We start from the raw sequence: 20,746 nt of genomic DNA on the forward strand, positions 1-20,746 counted from the left end.
ATTTAAGGACAATATGGAGTGGTCTTTTTTTCAGAGTATATACTGTATATGTATGTTAGATATTTACAAATCATTCATAAGATAAAGGCTGGATTTCAATTATTTGATTCAACCATGACAGCAAAAAGATAGATTCATAAATTCATTTGTGGCTAAAGAAAGGACATCACAGTTGATAGGCCCGTTATTTTCTCATAAATTCATCTTCACCGCTTAAATATAAAGTGAAAGTGAATCATGTTCATCACAAATTCTAGAGGCCCCAAGTTCACATAATTGCATGGCTTTTTTAATTTCAACAACCGTTACAACCCACTGATATTTAGTTTACTGCAGAAGGCTAGGCTTGGCAGACTGTCCATCATGTATGTATTCTGTCTGATTCAAAACCCAGATCAGTCGACCCTGACTCGTAGGGGGGTCATGACACCTGATGAATTCTTGTACAATAAAAAAGTGTGCTTCAGACAGATCAGACAATCACACAGAATTTTTGCAGGTGCAAAATCTTGGAACCAAAACATTTCTTTGTTTTCTGCTTGAAGAGTTAATGATTACCTAGTTATTGAATTAGAAATTCATTTTCAGTCAATTGACTTACTGATTGACCAGCATTGTTTCAGGTCCACTAATAACAACGTACATTGAAGATCAATCTATACCAGTTAAATTGATACCTCCCTCCTATTAGTTTAAAACAAACTGAAAATATTGTGTAATAAAGTGATCACTTTTTCTTCCAGTTTACATTTGTATCCTTGTTAATACTCTATCTACTGTAAATACAGTTACACAGATCCAAATACTTATTCATCAGACTACACAGAGTCGTACCGAGGAAATAAACTAAACCAGATCTGGCTACAAGCGAGCAGAGATTGCCGGGAGGCTCCAGTCTGGCTGTCATGCCACATCCACGCCTGCTGGACACAGCACAGATGAACAAAATGACTCCATGTCGGCTCCAACATATGCACGTCAAATTCTGGATCCAAAACACGCCTGGTAGACACAGCCCTTTAAATTTACCCAGCGTCTGTTATACAAGAAGAAGCCAAAGCCAACCAATCAGAGCGCAGTAACTCGGCGGCCTCAATTACAGGGAACGTCAGAGCAGCCAAAACATGGGCCTCACCATGTCAGCGTTAGCCCCTCTCCGATCCTCTGAGACTGCAATCAGCAGCACACTACACAAATATAAACACATTAGCTTTAATTAGATTGTGGCCAGCACTTTGACTCCATCAAATCTAATACATATTACGCTGGATGTAATCCAGCTGGTTGCCATGGTGTTGTTGCCTCTGCAGAGGAGGGGGGGTGGGGGGTGGGATGGATTATGTGCTGCTGATTTGTTTAACCGGCCACTGAGATGGGAGTCAGCGAGTCTGTGTGTGTGTGTAACAGTGTATCTAATGTAGGTGTGCATGCATGCTAGTATGTGTGTTAGTGCTTATGTCTAGGTGGTTAGAGTGAGTGTTTGTGTGTGTGGTTAAAGAGGTAGGGGGCTGTTTGTATAAATGCATGGCCACGCACATGTGTGTCAGTGCAACCATGTGTCACATCCAACATATGTTCCCCAGCAGCTCTGCCTTGGGAGGGAGGCCAAGCTGTGGCACACAGCGGGACTCTCCATGACATGATCCAGGGGGACATCACGGAGCGTGGTCCCAGGGGCCACGGGGCTCAGCCCGGGGGCCTCGAGAAGGCTGGAGATTTGTTTGTGGCTGCACTGTCACTGTCTGTGTGGCAGGAAGAGGACTGCAATACACATATTAAACCCACCACAACCATGGATACATGCAATTTTAATAATATATACATTCCTGAATAATGAAATGTATAGACGGTTTGTGTACACATTCATGCAACACTAAAAGTAGCCATAAAATGACCTTTAACACATATAAATGATCTCAGGATGTTGGATTATATGCTTCTTTTTTTTAACACTTTTTCTTTAAATGCAGGTTTACTTCTATAAAAAAAAAAAGAACAGTTTTTCTTGTTTGTATAGTTTGATACCATATACATGTACCACAGGTGTATTCTCTGCAGGTACATGCATACCCAAACACGAGCTGAAATGCAAATGACTGTTTACAAATGCATATGAACACCTGCTCACAGCCATAAACAAGCAACACAGCCTGCACACACACATTCTATGCACATAAGAATGTAAACACATGCACTATATTCATCATCAATCAGATGGCAATGAAAAGCATCAAACCCTCACACTTTTGTTGTTCAGACGAGCAAATTGGAAATTGGAAAAATAACTCGGGAACACTTTACATTTAGGTACAATTTATATACTTGACTAATGCATGACTCATGATGATATAATGCATGAATTAATGCAGGATGTATCATGAATTATTGTTACTCACCATTAAGAAATGATGAAGTCACTGTCACTTTATGTCATTAGTTTACACTTAAAAGTTACACTTGCTTCATACATTGATTGATAAGTGACCATTTACAAATGAGTATTACAACGTCACTTTACTTGGGGGGGACACAAGTCAAGGAAGTAATGGGGACCTCGTGTGAAGTGATGATTTAGTAATGATGTTTATTAATCATTTACAAATAAGTATTATGACGTGAGCAATGCAACAGCACCCACCACAGACAGAACTCGGTAAGTTTGTTTTCTAACTCGCATGTTTTCTAACATGCTATTCAATGTTAGCATGTAAAGCTAGCTAACGTTAACCCACTATAAGCTTTGATAGGTTAGCCTATCCATTGTGTCATTTGTGGTGGACACTTGTTGTGTTGTGAAGCATATGGCAAATAAACTCAAACTTGTTCTACTGCAAATATGACACAAATGAGACAATACATAGGCTAACCCATCAAAGCTTATAGTGGGTTAACGTTAGCTAGCTTTACATGCTAACATTGGATAGCATGTTAGAAATTGTGCGAGTTAGAAAACAAACTTACCGAGTTCTGTCTGTGGTGAGTACTGTTGCATTGCTCATGTCGTAATACATTTCAATCAATGTATGAAGTAACTATGAATGAAGTGACGATCTCTTAAGTGTAAACTAATCACATAAAGTCACAGTGACGTCATCATTTCTTAATGGTGAGCAACAGGAAGTCATGATACGTCCTGCATTAATTTATTGCATTAAATCGTCATGAGTCATGCATTAGTCAAGCATTACTTAAGTATATAAATTGTACCCTTAATGTAAACTGTTACCAATAACTCAAATAAATAATTGATTATCTAAATAGTTTCCAATTTCTGTGCTGTCATCAGTGACTCATTGATGAATTGGTATAAGTTGGAGTAAAGTTAGCTTTAAGTATCATATATGGATCATCTGTTTCATAGCTTGTTCTGTTTTGAAAAATCAATCATTGCAGTGGATACAAAGACAGTAAGAGCAACACTATCATAAGTGACTATTAAGCTCATTGACATCCTGCGTTTTTGACCCATCATGACACTGGGCAGTCAAACAGGTCTTCCAGTGCTGACACAGACCAGCGTCTCTCCAGAAGATCCTTACAGACATCTCCGTCCCCTTTGTCTGCGATTTATTAACACACCTCAGGCTTGTGCGTCTACAGCTCAGGCCATCCTTCTTACCCATATAAACCTCAGGGGGAAAACTGTGTCAAGTTTAAAGCTCCCAGTATGTGTCTGCATGATGCCCTCACTGTTGCCACAACTGCAAATGTTGATATCCAAAAAGAAATCATTAGATACACAGTGTCTAGTCTGAAATGCACTGTTATCATTAATCATAGTCCTTGCCCATGTTAACATATTTTTTTTTGACCAAACTCTTACACAGTCAAGTTGCCCTGAAGTTAACTTTATTGGCCGTGAAGGGGAAAGCCTTTAAGACCTGAGATGAATGTTTTCACACAGAGAAAAGCCTCAAATGTCACAGCCGCAGCCTCAGCAGATCTCTGGCCAATGCACACAATGAGTGACGTAGCGGCCTGCTGCTGCTTTAATGTGCAGGCATTACTGTTGGAGCTGCTCTGGCTTCAGCCTGCACTGGTCTCTCTGCCTCTCCAAACTTGGAGAGCAGCACCCAAAGCTGTGTGCAGTTACACGTCTCTAATCCTGTAATTACTGGCCCATCAGCGCCTAGTAAAACCATAATTGGAACCAGCTGTCTATTTGTTTTGTCTTTTCCTCGCCCAATCTGCACCATGACCAATCTGACATTTGCAAACACATCTCTGGACCTCCAATCGAGCCTGTTTTTTTAACAAGTTGAGACAATTTGGCCCAGATTACATTAGTCCAGAACCATGAGCCAGAGAGGGGAGGGAGCCGTGTCAATATGGCAACCTCTTCTCAAATATCCCATGATTCCACTGTGCGCAGTGTTTGGCTACGTATGAGTCAGCCATGAGGTCCAGATGTACGAGGAAGCAAACAACAGACCTGGCAGAAAAAAAAGATAAAACTAATGATCAGACCAACGCAAGGACATGCTTGAAGGGAGAAAATAAAGGTTAGAGAGAAACAAACAGAAGAGAAGAAAACCAAAAGTAAAAGAGAGGTCTGGCAGAGAGAGATTGGAGTTTCATTTATGCAAACATTTCCCAGAGGCTGCTGCTCTCAAGGCGAAAAGAAGCTCAGTGTTTGCTTTGTATTTGTTTTATTCACAAGACAAGCCTGCATACCATCAACTATTGAAACCACATATTTGTTCTTTAATTTAAAATACATACATTTATAGAGAAAACTTACTGATTCTAGAAAAGAGATCAGCCTTGCATGTTTGGCCGAGCTGCTGTGCATGCCTCAAGCTTTGTATGCCAGGTTGATATTTAACCATTCCAATGATCGTGACCTTTTCCCTATAAAGATTTTTTTATTGTAACTGTTCGGAGGAAGAAAGATCATTTATAGGTTGTTTTTTATGTTATGACATCGTAACATATTTTTGTTCACTTTGGGGCAGCAGAAACAAGCTTTAAACACGATACAGATTCTATCATCACCATTTTAAGTGATTTGGCCCATTTATACATCCAACAGATACAGAGCAAAATCTTCATTAATGTGTCAGCGTGATGGATGTAAGTCCAATATTTACTCTCTTTTAGCTTGGGAAGTATCTAAATGCTGCACTGCTCCCCCAGCTAGTGGCTCATTTGTTTGGTGCTAGGCAGGTACAGTAAAACTGGTTTATCAGAGCTTTTTGCTAAATATATCTGCTTGCTGTAGCCAAACAGTAACAACCAGAGCAATGACAGGGAAATAAGTTTAGTTGCGGGCCAGAAAACCAAAACAACGTGCTGAAAGATGCTGAAAAACAAAGATCAGCAGGAGTGATTCATGAATTTGAATTTTTAAAATTGCGAAGAAAAGGCCGGTCTGTTTAGAAACCTCTGCCTTAACATAGTGACAGCTCCTCCAGAAATTATGTTTAACCTTCATAATTTAAACCTAATGAGAAGTTTTACACTGCTTATGAAACGGTCTCATTTTGATATTGATGCCTCCATATGACCCACAAAAGCAAATTCAGACCTTCAGTGTGAAGACTGGCTACACAGTTATTCTTAATTCTTGCCATTTGATCAGATTCCAATGAAGCGAATTACGGCCGAATGTCCAGATGAGCCTTTGTTGACATTTATATCTAGTCAAGTGTTGCAGTGCGTTGTATGCCAATTAAAATGAAGTGAAAAAAGAAGACAGATTTAAAGAATACTATGCACACATGTTCAGGGTCAGACCAACTCCTGGATATAGTTTACCTTGTTTGAAACTGATCCTGAATCTGTCTTCTTCCTCCTAGACAGGTTTATATCGCTATTTTATTCATTGAATACATTGTGAGACGTGGCTGTGAACGGTCCCTGGAAGTCATGGTGGACTTAACTTTAATACAACTGGCTTATAAAGCAACATTCACGTCTGCCTTGCTACAGTACGGAAGCCGAAAGCGGTGATAACGAGTCATTTCCGATTGTTCCCTCGACATCTCGACTTATTTATCTCGTGATCTCGAGATAACAACGCTGCACCACCGTAACGTCAGATGATCATAACTCATATCCTCAGAGTTGCAGAGGCACAAAACAAACATAGGCTTAACTTACCTCATTAGTGTTGGCAATGGAAACATTGCATGTTCTCATGTGTAATATCACAGTGACCAGCGTGTTGTTTTGTTCGCTAGATTGTCAGATAATTATCCCGTTATCACAATAAAACCAGCTTTTTCTATGTTCATCTCAAGATAATAAAATAAATTAATCTGTTATGATGGGAAAACCAGCTTTGTTATCCTGAGGTAACGTGTAAAATAGGTAGAGATCTTGAGGAAAGTACTCGTTATCACGGGGAAACGGAGTAAATCAAATGCATGGATGCATGTCCGCTTAGGGCTTCCGTACCATAGAAATTTGTGTGTTGATTCTTTTTTTATGCACATAACGTTACTGAGGAAAGTTAACAACTTAAGCTTCATCAAAAAAAACATTATTATAGAGCAACCAATTCTGTTAGCTCTAGGCTAAACTTAGCTCTAGGCTAAACTAGGTGCATGAATGATACTAAAACAACATTTACAGTTTTGTCCAGGTGGGAATCAAAATGAACACAAAATGAAAGTTCATCGTAGCTACTTCAAGCTGAAATCTTACTATTTCTGCAATTGCTATTCATGAAGCATCCAAAAATAATTATCCCCAGTCAAATAACTTTGACAAAGGATAGAATACTTTAGTCATTTTCTGGGCATAGATAGAGTGAAGTGTTTACTACTCCTGGAAAGATGTTCCACACAGCCACGCTAACCTTCACTTTCAATCAGTTTCCTTATGAAGGTCACTGTTTGCTCTTCTCTCTCTGTATACATCACATTTCACAGTCTATTGCTTCATTCTCATCTAACCACTAGCAGGCACCTCTGTCTGATTTGCCAGAAATGAAAGCAGACATGACAGACTAAATGACTTCAATTCTGCTGCGGAGTAGAGCTACATACCCTCAGTGGAAAACACACACAGGAAAAATAACAAATAAAACAGCGGGCAAAACTATCAAGAAATACAGTTATGATGCAATAAAGCTGCACAACAACAGAACAGACATGATTAAAGTTGTTTATGAAATCAAAACGGAAGCAGTGACTAATTTATTTGTGAAATGTGCTTTTGGAAAATTGTGCCCTGAGGTGCATTTTGTCAAGGACTGTACATGATTATAATAAAACATCTCTGTGGAAAGTTTTCTCTTACAAATTATATCCAATGTTTCACATTGTCGCATGACATTTAGGGAGAAGCTGGTGCCACACACATTGGTTTTATTCTTTTCTTCACCGTATCAGACAGAACCCTTCAGCTAATTTCAAGCTTCATATTTCACTCTGTGATACCTGTGGAGTAGCTTAGCATAATTTACAGTTAAAAGAACTCCTCATTTGGGGCACTGTTTAGCTCAGTCGGTAGAGCAGGCGCCCCATGTACAGAGGCTACAGTCCTGCTAGGTTTGACTCCCGGTCTGCCGATCATTTGGTGCATGTCATCCCCCACTCTCTACTCCCAACATTTCCTGTCTATCTTCAGCTGTCCTATAAATAAAGCCAAAGGCCAAAAAAATCATCTTAAAAAAAAAAAAAAGAACTCCCTCATACAGCCTCTACCTGAAACTCTGTCCCCTTCAGAAACCCCGCCCCTACAAGCCCACTTTCTTATGATTGGCCTGCTGAGGCTTTTTGTGATGTCACAAAGTACAGCGTGTAGAAAAAACTGTGAAACCTGGCGTTCACAGCAGCCTGCAGACTGAGCTAAGAAGCCTGGGGATTACTCCAACATACTTTTACCTACAGATTTAAAACTTCACGTTTAGTCTGGACATCCAACATTGTAACATTATATTCATGTCCTAAAATATAAAACAGCATAATACCCCCTCGTTAAGTATCTGCAAGAGGAAACTAACTTACTTACTAATCATCACTTAATTTATTCGGATGTCTTTGATGTTTTAATCGTCTTAAGCTATAATGTTTGATCGTCTTTTTCCAGACTAATAAAGTTTTATTGATATGATTTTTTTAAAAAGGAGAGAAAATTCTGCAACCAGGTGTTGACTCTGTGATATTAAAACATTCTTCCGCTCCAAAAGGGAGTGCTTCTTTAATTTTCTATAAAACATTAAAGTTAGATAATAGCATTACTTTATCTCCAATTCAATAATAACATCATTCCATGGAGTTTTCCGGCTTTCTTCACCGTGTTTGATACTTTACCTTTAGCCAGCCTTGCCTCGGGGCTCATATTTGAAATGCTACAAACGCTGTAGCAACACAGGATCATTTAATAGGTTTCTGACTGCCAATCCCAGGAGCCAACACGAGACACGGGAAAAAAAGCAGCTATTCTAATGTGTGCTTGGCTCTCTTCCTTGACTCGGCTGCAACTAGCTCTGATAGGAATGATGGTTTTTATATGTATCGCTTTCTGAGCGGCGGCAGATGTTCCGCATTCTCCAGCAGCGCTCCGTTCCGGGGGGAAATCAGGGAAAACTACGCACTATAAAATTAAACCACTGACACTTCACCGGCCCTGAAACCAAATAGGGCCTGCAGCATCAGCAGGCTGGAGCGAATCCATCATTTCTCATTTTTAGAGGGTTCCATCTGTGCTAACTTTCATTAACACTGGCTCTATCTGCAGTGAACTGCTTTATAATAGATAAACAGAACTACTTATTCAGCAGGGCCCATTGTGTTTGATATCACATACAAACATACAGAGTGTTATGTGGGAGAAAAGGCATTGTTTGACTTCATTACATACAAAACAGAAACGATTATTTAGAGTGACATGATTAGTTAGACTCTGACTCGCCAAAGAAACAACCAAATGTGTGTGTCAGTTTGAATCAGATGTTTCTGGATCTGAATGACACGGGGGCTGCATGGTGGTGCAGTGGTTAGCGCTGTTGCCTCACAGCTAGAAGCTTCCTGGTTTGAATCCCGGTTCGGACCAAGTGGGCCTTTCTGTGTGGAGTTTGTATGTTCTCCCCGTGCATGCGTGGGTTCCCTCCGGGTACTCCAGCTTTCTCCCACAGTCCAAACACATGCTCGTCAGGTTCATTGGTGCCTCTAAATGTGTTCGTATGTGTGAATGTGAGTGTAAAAGGTTGTTTGTCTCTAAAACCCCTTTCCCACCAAAATTAGCGCATTGACGCGGGTTTTTTCAGACCTGCTTATAGATGCCGATTGTCTCTTTTCCCATCGCCAGCGGAGTATACTGCTTTCGGTCTCTTTTCAGCTGCGTCAGCGTCTGAATTCAAAAACGCACTGGAGACAGGGTAAGTAAACAGTGAAGATGTTACGGTGGTTAGGTGTTTATTGTATCTATTAGATTAGCTAGAGATTAGCGAGTCAACATGGGTTTTGTGTTATTACCCGGGTCTGAATGCTGATTGTAGCCTTTCCAAGTAAAAGCCGGGTGTTAGTGGGTGTTACTGGGTTTTTTGACCAGAGAGAAAGCGGCTTATGTGTCAGCCCTGTAATTGACTGGTGACCTGTCCGGGGCGCACCCCACCTCTCATCCAATGACCCCAATGATCCAATGATCTTGAATAGTAAAATTGCCTATTTATGACAAAACAGTTTTTTTGTACCAGGCTCTCAACATGTTTATTTCTTCTGTAAAAATTGGCATTTTCCCGTCTGCTGGAACGTTATTTCTCAGTTTCTGGAGCCAGCATCAAGTGGTCACTTGAGGAACTGCAGTTTTTAGCACTTCTGCATTGGCTTCATTTTTCAACAACGGAGGTTGCTGCTTGATAAAACCACTTCTCCTAAATGATTTTCTGATGAAGTTTTGTCGTTTAGTTTGCACATGTTTAGATGTGCTGTCTCAATTACAGAAAAGAAGCAAACTAAAGATCAGAAGAAGAAGAGATTAAAAGGAGATGATTGTCAGAATGGGGGCGATAACAGTAACGCTGCTTGTAGTAAACAAATGCCTGCATATTTGCATGATTATGCCGAGTAGAGAAATCTGTAACATCCCCTGTATGTGCTTTCCATCACTGTACATGTCCCATTTCATTCCATTATTTGTGTGCTGTTAGTCAATGCTTCTTTTGTATTTCAGTACAGTATTCAGATCATTCCTTTATTATTTGGTGTTCTTTACATTGTAATCTGTTAGCTGCCTCCACCAGTAGCCAGTCACACCCAGTTGAACCTGGATAAGGGGATTAGACCTCGGGCATTATGGAAATAGTAGAGATCAAAAGAGGACCAGCTACGGTCACACTGTTCACGCAGGTAGACTGGTGGAACAAAGCCTTTTTAATTACCCTTTTAATTGCCCCTTTAACAGTATGAATTAGCATTTTAATGATGGGTATGTAATTAGGGTGGAAAAGGCTACGAGAGCTGCAGGCTGCTAATAATGCCTCTCAGCTCAGAGATCACAGCAACAGGAGACAAGACCAGCTGCACCTGAGCGTCGAGCACACTGCACTACTCAGCACACAAAGAACAGATGCTACAGATGCACACACACAGACACATCTATGGGTACATATAGACACAAAGAATTAGCGGCCACTCGGGGGGTACAATTGGTGGACATCCAGACACACAGAGATAACAGTGGAACAAACAACTGTCATGGTGCAGGAATCATCACACACAGCAGGTCTGTTAAAAAGCCTGATTAAAGCATTAAGCTGGTTATTAAAAACATTTAGTACTGTGATTACATCCTCAGTCAACACTGTGTTTTGGAACTCAAGCCTAGCTTAGCTTAGCTTGGGTCCCACAGTTTTTTGGTTTCCTGTCAGACCGATGTGCAGTGTGACTGGCTGCACCTTCCCCTTTAAGGCACCTTTGAGGAACTTTCATTTTGTTTCAATTTTGGCGACTAAAACAGTATGCTGTGCGTCATACAGATCGTAGCGTTTGCTAGCGTGTTTCGAAAAAGATGCAACCTTTTTTTTTTTTTTTTCACACCAGTTCTCAGCTGGGATCAGCTCCAGCCCTCCCACTACCCTCAACAGGATAAGCGGTATAGAAAATGACGGGATGGATGTTTGCAAGATGCATCACAATGAGGTCATGTATCAGAATCTGTCTGTAGGTTAACATATAGGAATGTTTTGTCTTTGGTGTTTTTGTGCAAAGCAGGGAACATAGAAAAAGAATAAAGAACTACAAAGCTTGTAAACATCAGTATTCTCACTGTCGCGGATCAGATAGAAAATACAATTACATTATATAAAACAACATTATATTAAAACATGTACAATAAGTGTAATGCATCTGTTTCTCACTGTATAACATTAAAAACTGCAGTATGATAATGGTGAAATTACCCTTCATACACCTGTTTCACCCTCATCTAACAGCTCTGGTTGCTGGCTAACAATAATTTTGTTACTGACACTGGAGGTATACTATCCTGAGTAATGTTCTGTCAACATTATAATGAGTACAAAGCTTATTATCTCAGCAAGGCAGCAAGATTAAACTCAGAAGCATGCTAGGCCAACATGAATGTTACGTTACAAGCCTATTGTTGCTGACTAATGTCCACCATGACCTCCATGGACTGTACATCGCCACATCTCTTAATTTATATCTACAATATAACTGATACATTTCCTGACTCAGAGGAAAAGGACAAATTCAGGATCTGCCTGTGCAAAAGATATATATATATAATTAAAGTGCAACAACTAGTCAGCTAATGGCTTGAACTAGCAACTGCTAGGAACATCTTGAGTCTGACTTCTGTAGACAATGGTGCTACGGAGAAAATGATGTTAACAAATACAAGTCTATACGTATTTATGGACACAGACTCACACGCAGAAACATGTGTCTGCAGCATCATTGCAGCAGCCTCACAGAGGGAAGCTCTGCGAGGACATTGGCAATTACATCATTAACAACAGGCTTCCTAACAGCTCGCACGCAGAGATTGAAGGATGGTAAAGGATGAGAGTAGTTTAGCTAAAGGCTTTCCGGCTAATTAAAAGACTAACGTAGCCTCCAAATAACCGTCAGGATTCATTTGGCCTGTGTGCAAAAAAGGCAGAGATGTATATCTCATCATGACATGTGTGCAAGATGAAAGCAGGAAACATCAAATATGTCGCTTATGTACGCCGATCATTTTCCCCCCACAGAAACCTTACCTATGTTTACATGCTAATCAAACTGTTCAACCACTCTGGCAGCATCAAAGATGTTCTGCTGATGGTCTGATCTAAAGGGGTAGTTTTTTTTTTTTATATGAATGAGTAATAACTTAAAGAGACCTAAATGAGACGCAATGCAGGCACTAATTATGTGACATAATGGAACTACATGAAACAACAGGAGCACATATCTCATTATTATCCAGTATGACATCGGCAGTGTAATAATATCTTATGGCGCTCTTAACTCTGATTTGTTATGAATTCAAAGCATTCTTTTGTTCTGTATATGATCAAATATTCTCCCTCTTTTCACCCAGATGCTTTTAAGCTTTATGAAAGTCGTTCAGCTGCTTGTCGTGTTTATTTAGTATTGGACACTAATGGCATGCTGCAACAATGAGGCACATTTTTATGAGCAGAAAGGAGATCAAACCTGACATGTAGCCAGTATTTCTTTGAAACCTGTAATCAGCCTCTGCATTCAGTCTTAAATCTGCTCTTTCTCGGCCTAATCTTACTCTAATTGCTGCTGCCCTTTTACAGGCCACAAAGTTGGTTCTATGTAGCACCCGCGTTAACGTTATTAAGCCAGAGCGCAGACAGAAATATCAAGGCGGGGCTAGCATCAAGAACAGCAGACTGGCTCTGTGCAGTGTTGCTTCTGGGAGAGGCAGACAGGTTTAGTATGCTCTGGACGGCCGTCCTAATTATTTTTCCCAGAGATGAGGTCACATTCCTCATGGCCCAATCATGGCGAGAGGAGAGCTTGTTATTAACAATCTGCAGATATACACACCTGCTGGCTAAAAGGTATCCACTCAGCAGCAGAGGTTTAGCCCATGTTGTAATGATCAACTTCAAACAAACAAATGTAAACAACAAAAAAAGAATCTTCATATTTTGTCCATCATTGCTGTAAATTAAAACAATAGAGCAGTAGATTTTTCTCTTTTCCCCCCCGAGGCATGCAGGACTCTGGCATGATGACACAGCGTGCAATAACACCATTAGTAGACTATTACTGTTATTTGATGTGCATTAAGCAGCCTCTACAGATGGTTTAGTAATGTTCAGGGGTATTAAGCTTGTTGTCATGGTGAACACAAAGGCTCTGTCGGGGAAAATGATTGTGATAATTAGCGTTTCTTATGCTAATGGATGTTTCTAGTGATGTTAAATGTTGAACACACCAAGAAAAGAAATGTGTGACAAATCGAACCGGCATCCAATTGCACACATTTGCTTATTTTTCCCTTTGATATCTGGTATACATGCAATATGTATGTAATAGTTCTTTAAGGAAATGGTCTTTTCTCTATCTCCACAGGGAGGTTAGATGTCAGGTCCAACTATGGACAACAATCTATTAAATCCTTTTGATTTCATGTCTTCGTTAAAGACATCTCAGTAACTGACAGAGAACTGAGTTTATGATTAAAAGATGATCTCCTTGCCTCGTAAACTATCAACGACAAGCAGTAGACCCTTGGCTAAAACCTGCTCCCGTTAGCTAATGTTGCTACATCTGCCAGTATTTCCATAGAGAACAGCACCTATGGAGTTTAAGGTATAATGTTGGCAGGTTTAACACTCAAAATTCTTCATAAGGTTTTTGATTTCAAACAGAGTTACATAGAAGCAGGTTTCCCATTTGTGACGAAGGCCACATGTCGCTAGGAGACTGTAGCTGTAGCTGGCTAGCTAGCCGATTAGTGTGGGTCATTATTCACAAAATCCACTACTTAAACTTTCAACTGTTACGTTCCCCAAAGATGGTTAGGGGATGAGGCGAGTAACAATAAATTTAAACCCAGGAAAAAGAAGGGAGGAAAAAAGTATAAGCAAATTTAAAGGAATTTTTTACATCTAAAGCTAAATTTGAACAAAAAGTGAGCTTCTTTCAAAAATAACACAAGAAGTAAAGATGTAAAAGTCAAAATACTATAAACCAGAAACTGCAACTAACAATAAACAAACAGTAAGGCCTTGAAGAGAAACACACCCTCCTTCCATAAAAGAAGTAAAACTAGTGACTAGTCGTCGTCCAACACAGACACTGCCAAATGGCCCACTGACTGCTTCCTCTCTCTGCTGCTCTTTATACTCCTGCCTTGATTGCGGAAGTAAACACAGGTGAGTTTAATCACCTGCTGCAGTGAGTGGGAGAGCTGCAGCTGGAGCTCACAGATGAGAGAGACACAGAAAACACAACACTACAGCAACACAATTTTAAAGTTAATTTATATAAAATGAAGCTAGATTATTGTTGTTTTTTGGTTTTATTGCAAGTGAGCTCATGTTGTCTTCACTGCAGCGTAGGAGCTGTGGCTATCCAACGAACTAAACTCTTTCTAGCAAAAAACGATGACTTGAGCCGTGGTAAGATTTACTCACTCCTTACATCTGTACAACTGTAACAGACAAAATATAAACTACCGTTCTGCTGACCACATGTGTTTTTAATGATATAAATACACTGAACAAAAACATAAACGCAACACTTTTGTTTTTGCTCCCATTTTTCATGAGCTGAACTCAAAGATGTAAGACTTTTTCTATGTACACAAAAGGCCTATTTCTCTCAAATATTGTTCACAAATTTGTCTAAATCTGTGTTAGTGAGCACTTCTCCTTTGCCGAGATAATCCATCCACCTCACAGGTGTGGCATATCAAGATGCTGATTAGACAGCATGATTATTGCACAGGTGTGCCTTAGGCTGGCCACAATAAAAGGCCACTCTAAAATGTGCAGTTTTATCACACAGCACAATGCCACAGATGTCGCAAGTTTTGAGGGAGCGTGCAACTGGCATGCTGACTGCAGGAATGTCCACCAGAGCTGTTGCCTGTGAATTAAGTGCAACCGTGAAATTCTTTATTTATTCACCTACCACATTACCTTTGTGGCGTCTACAGTGTGAATTGTATTCAAGACATGAAGCCACGTAGTCATGATCAGCTGGGTTGCTCTAAATGGCTAACAAGTAATCTATTAATTCAAGTGTGAAAAACAAACGTCAAAATAAAAGTCTGTTTAAATAAAAGTCTAACCAACATTTTGCTCAAAGGGCAACACAGAGCTCTGTTGTAGTTTAAACATGCCAACCAATCCATTTTGTATGTATTGTAGTGTATCGATAACCCTTGTATTGACAGTGTTAAGCTAATGAACAAAAGCAAAGCAGAAACACATAATACACGACTACTCTTCCATGTATGATTGCACAGAGGCACATTTGAACCCACACTGACCATACAGCACCATCAAGCTTTCGTTTAACACCAACTTTTTTCTTATCAAATCTGATATTTTACAGAGCCCACTCGTCCACATTCACAATAGAGGAGCTGATTCTGCTGAAGGTCACCCCGACATCCGCGCTGAATGAATGACATTTAGAGTACATTTCCTATTTTTCACCATTTCCTTTGAAAGACGTTATTCTACATGTTCGCACCATGCACACGTCCACACATTCATGCACACAATCATACAGGAGGCTTTTAGCTCCCGCTAAACTCTTTTTACTGCAGTGAAATGACTTGGTCTGCCCCTCAGTCACCCAATTCTGTCACAAACACAAACCTGGATTGACTCCTCTTAGACTGAGCTACGTTCTAAAAATGAAGTGTGGTGACGCATACTGAGACAAAAAGCTGGACTGCTCAAAATGACAACAATCTGTGACAATTCAAGACCAGGAAAATGAATCATCTCAGTTGATGTTACTGAAAATGAGACTTACCAAGTAGCCTACAACTGTAGGTTTGTTAATTAATAATATCAAAGTTGCAATGTGTGTGTGTGTGGCTACAGGATAGAATTCTTCCATAACTCATTACCGGCAGCGCCATGGAATTGTTATTGGGTGATCTATTAGGGGGCTTGGTTGTTAAAAGCAGGAGCTAATGATTTTTTGACACAACAACCTTAACAAATAACTTTGCAACAGAAAAACGTGATTCATTTACCCTGGTTAAATAATTAAAATCCATAATACTAAATGTGAATCACAAGCACAATCAATCCTGTGCGACACCGTACAAAACAAAAAAGCCTACAACGGTACAACAACTCATGCTAGTTAGCTGCTGCCTGCTAGCTGAAGCTGACGTTAGCCTGAGGAAATTGAAGTAGCTTACTAGCTTGCTTACTTAGCTACTCACCACATTGATGCAGTTTTCAGTGCTTTTCTTGATCCTCCTTATCGTCCTCATCGTCCTCATCGTCCTCCATGTTTTGCATCTCAGTGTCCTCAAGCATGTTAGCAATTAGCTTTGTCATTGTTGGAATCAGCCGTGTGTGTCGCAGGCATCATCCCTTCCTCTTTTTATTTCAGTTATTTTATTAATCACAGAATATATAGTCATATATTATCACGGAATCGTTTAGTTGATTTTCAGAGGTGCCCCCCTCCTTCTGTTGTTGTTTGTTACTTTTTTTAGGAATTCACTTATTTATCTGAATTTTCAAACATTTCAAGCCTGCACTTTTGCTCCCGCTATTATAAGATGGTATTTCTAGTAACCCTGTTGTAAAAGGACATGTCTCTTTGTGCTCCCATCCAGGATAATCAAGTCATCCTCGTCCACATGCCTCCCTCTATCTCTCCTGCAGCGCCCTGACCTTTATCTTCAGCTAAATCTTATTTGCCTTCAGGACTTTATAGGGTTTTCCACTCGTTCATAATCTATTTGCAGTGTCCTACAGACTTTTCATTGCTATGACATTTGACAAAAAACTTAATGGTAAGATATTTCAGTCCCTGCATTCATTTTCCGTCGACTTTGAGTGAATCCTTTCTGGAAGCAGAGGGTAGATGGATGGTGAGCAGCTTTGTCCCAGGGGCATTTTTTGCCTATAGTTCAAGGAGATTACCTTTCTTTTGGAGGCATGCTCCATTAAGCTGCTCCTCAAATCATACAAATACTCTAGTCCCCAAAAGTTTGGGGAGTAGCTTTTGTTTATTATCCACTAAAGGGAGAGTCAAGTAGAATATGTAACAAACCGATGAATCATCAGTGTTTCCTGTTTGACGTTGTCTCTTAAAATGACATGAGGACTTTTAATCCTCGGCAGAGAGGAACTGACCGTGAAAACCAAAATACACTATTCAAATGGTTTAAAATGTACACAAGCTTTTCATATGAGTATTTTGCACTATATACTGCTGGATGTAAGGTTCTTAACATTTTTTCATGTCCAATTTTGTACTCTCACTCCTGTTTACTTTTACAGGCTTTTGTAAAGTCAAAGTCTCAGTCCTGATTGGCTCAAACAGCCAGCTATAAATGTCTAAAAAAAGTTACCATCAGCGTTAACCAACTTAAAATTGTTAAGTGTATGAGGATTCATGTTTACAACTATTATGTATTATTTGCATTCTTCACAAATGGACTGCATTAAACACTGCCACTAATGCAAACGCATGTAAATTATGAGAATAAAAGCTCTCAATGTAATAAAGCCCATTACTCCACTGCCTTTAACTATGACCTTTTATTCTAAACGGTTTATCATCAGACTATGAGCTTCATGAAGAGAGTTATTCTGACAGGGCTGTGGTTTTGGATGATGTACCTAATAAAGTGGCTAAATGTATTTAAAAATGAGAACACCACAAATACCAATACCAGTCTGATCAGTCACCATCACCATGTTAGTTTGATCCAGTAATGTAACAGTTATGTTAAAATAACAGGCTAATTTAACTGGCTAAATTAATCCAGTGTTGCATTAGTGCTACAATCCCACAATGGGTCATTTCTAAAGATCAAACTAGGCTTTAAAACTCTTAATAGAGCCCAAAACAAACGATATGACTACATCTAAAGTGAGCAGCCTGCGCATCACGTCAAAACAGAGAGAGGATGACTCTGTACAAATTGCCCTCACACTGAAACACGTAGTCTGCCAGAGTGGTCAACAAAACTCATTTAAAAGGTGTGCTGTTCGTGTTATGAACCAGCACTCCAAAGGCCTTCGTGACACTTCAGGATCCGACGGAAGTTTTGTATAAATCTGGTGTTTTCTGAAACTCCAAATAAAGAAACTCATACCCTTCTGAACAGCCAGAGATGCGTCGCTGCACCGCAGTATGAATAGGATGGTGTCTGTAGCTTGCAGTTGTGGTGGTGGTGTGGTAGAGGAGGAGGAGGAGGGGGAGGAGGTTGGAATCAGTGACATTCTTCAAGGCCAGTGTAAGATTAAAGAGCGCGGCTGTCGGGCCTCTGATCATATATTCACAAAAGATACCCTGTGAAGAACATATCTTTAAAGAGAAGCTGGCTGAAAATAAGACCACTACTTGTGAATATTTGTGGCAGCCCATTATACATATCATATAAATGGTCCATTACTGAGTAAGGAGATTACACCCCGGAGAGTTTTTTTTAGTTGCCCTTCTCATTTTCTGTTTGCCCTCTTTTTTTGGCACAATCCTGCGAGCAGCTGCCTCCAGTGGCACGAGTTTGTCCTCTGTGATGTTTTATGTGTGCAAACTTCATGGATCCTAGGTCCTGGACTTGGCCTGGAGAGCTTTATCTTCTTTTTTTTACATTGTGCAGAATCACTCCAACATTATAGCAGAGTGGCATTGAACTCTAAGAGCACTGATAAAAAAAGAGAGAGAGAGAGAAAAAACTAACAGCCTTGGGGCGTAATGTGCGACCAGAAGCATTTATGCAGAAATGAAAAATGTCAATAGTGCTCCCTTCCATAATATTGCCTATTTCACTGGCACATAACACTGGCCTGTGACTCATGAACATAAATTCAGTGCGCACAGTACAGTAAAGCGAATAATGATTAATATAACTTTCATCTTGGGTTTGCTTCACTTGGTGTGGCCTTGGGTCCTTTAATAGTCATGGCACAGTGGAAAATTTAATAGCTTGCTACTCTGCATGTCCTTCAAATAAAATGTTTCCATAATGGATTCCTACTGGTAGCTTTATGTATATACTTAAACTGCACCATAAGCTTTGCCCTTTTTTCTATATTTCAGCAGAGAGTCCATCAGAATAAAACGCGAGCAGATCTCAGGATTACAGCCCCTGGAAAGAAACAGCAAATGGCTGAGTGTCTGAGAAGTATTCATATAATAATCAAGTGTCTCAGGTTGCTCTTAATTCAATTGTCTCTCTTAACATTTCCCCGCTTTGTCAATCATTGTGTGTGCCTTGTCTTTAAAGCAACAGAGGAGATATCCATTCTGGCGCCATTAAAACATCAATGTCTCATTTTTGCTAAATGGCAGAGGAAAGATAATTGGCATGTGTGCATGCATATTAATTAACTGATAATGAGACGATAAGGCCTCTTCTCTATCTGCAGATGTGGAACCTCTAATCAATTGGCAGTGAAATGGGCTAAAAATGTGCTTCTTTTATCCCACTACTGAAATTAAAAACCTATTTAGTACCACGTTTTCCAACAAAGTGCTTTTCATTTATCTTCCCCGGCACATTATTCAATCACAGTTTCCATTTGTATAATGGTAATATTTTCATGTAATTTCCCACTGCCTCTGAGATGGGTATTTTTGATATGGCTTTGTGAAATGGCTATTCCATTCCAGCTCCATTCACCAGCAGGTAATAAACTTACAACCTATATTTCAGATTAAATGTCTTCAGCAAATGGAGCCAGCCTCAGATGTCTCACGGCAACGTGGACAGATCACTTCTGCCCTCTGGTGGCGGCAGAGCGTGCTCCTTAGGTGTTCAACAATGCCCCCTGGTGGAAAAGACTGGAAGAAGCCTCAATGATTTAGTAACCCAACTCTTGGCAGCATGTCATTATTTGCTGTTTAAAGCACTCACTGTGTCTGACTGTTCAAATGAGCAGCAGCAGCAGCAGCAGTCGTCTGATATGCAGAGCATGTTGGAGAGCTGCAAGATATCCACAGCTGAAACATAAGCTGACTATCTTAAAGGGTTGTTACTGTAGCCTGGAGCCGAATTGGAAGCATTTGAAAGAGCGTGTTGTAACTATCAGCCCTGACCAGAGGTGTGTGAGCGCTTCAGAGGAGGAGGAGAGGAGAACATATAACAGCTGTGGAAAGAAACAAAAGAGATGCAAAGTGCGCCGCTGGGGGGCTTTAAAGAGATCTAAATGAAGGCTGAAGAGGAAGAAAAAGGCTACGCAGGTACACAACAACACAACATGGTATTTGATTCAGTGTATTTATCACAAAATAGTTTCATAGGAGCTGTATTTCTTCACAAGTGTGTGTATTTGTGTGTGTGTGTGGCAGGCCCAGATGACACAAAGGTTGATGGACAGTAGTGCAGCGTCGCCTCCTCCTCCTGCTGACAGGCCCTCCTTCACCCCGGACAGGCCAATCTGTACACACTGCGACACAGACACACACAGCCCGTCTCAGTCACCACACAGCCCATTTGTCATGTCAAATAGCTTCAGAAAAGACATGGCGGTCAAGTTATGGAGGTGATTGTATCAAAGTGACCCCAATGCGATGGTCATAAATTGCTTGCTTTGTGGCGAGGTGCTTTAACCTTGTTCCATTGATAGAATTGAAAACAATGAAAGGACAAAGTG

Source organism: Semicossyphus pulcher, unplaced genomic scaffold, assembly GCF_022749685.1.
Source record: "Semicossyphus pulcher isolate SPU_LCO1_2020_fin unplaced genomic scaffold, fSemPul1.0.p SCAF_1, whole genome shotgun sequence".
NCBI lineage: Eukaryota > Metazoa > Chordata > Actinopteri > Labriformes > Labridae > Semicossyphus > Semicossyphus pulcher.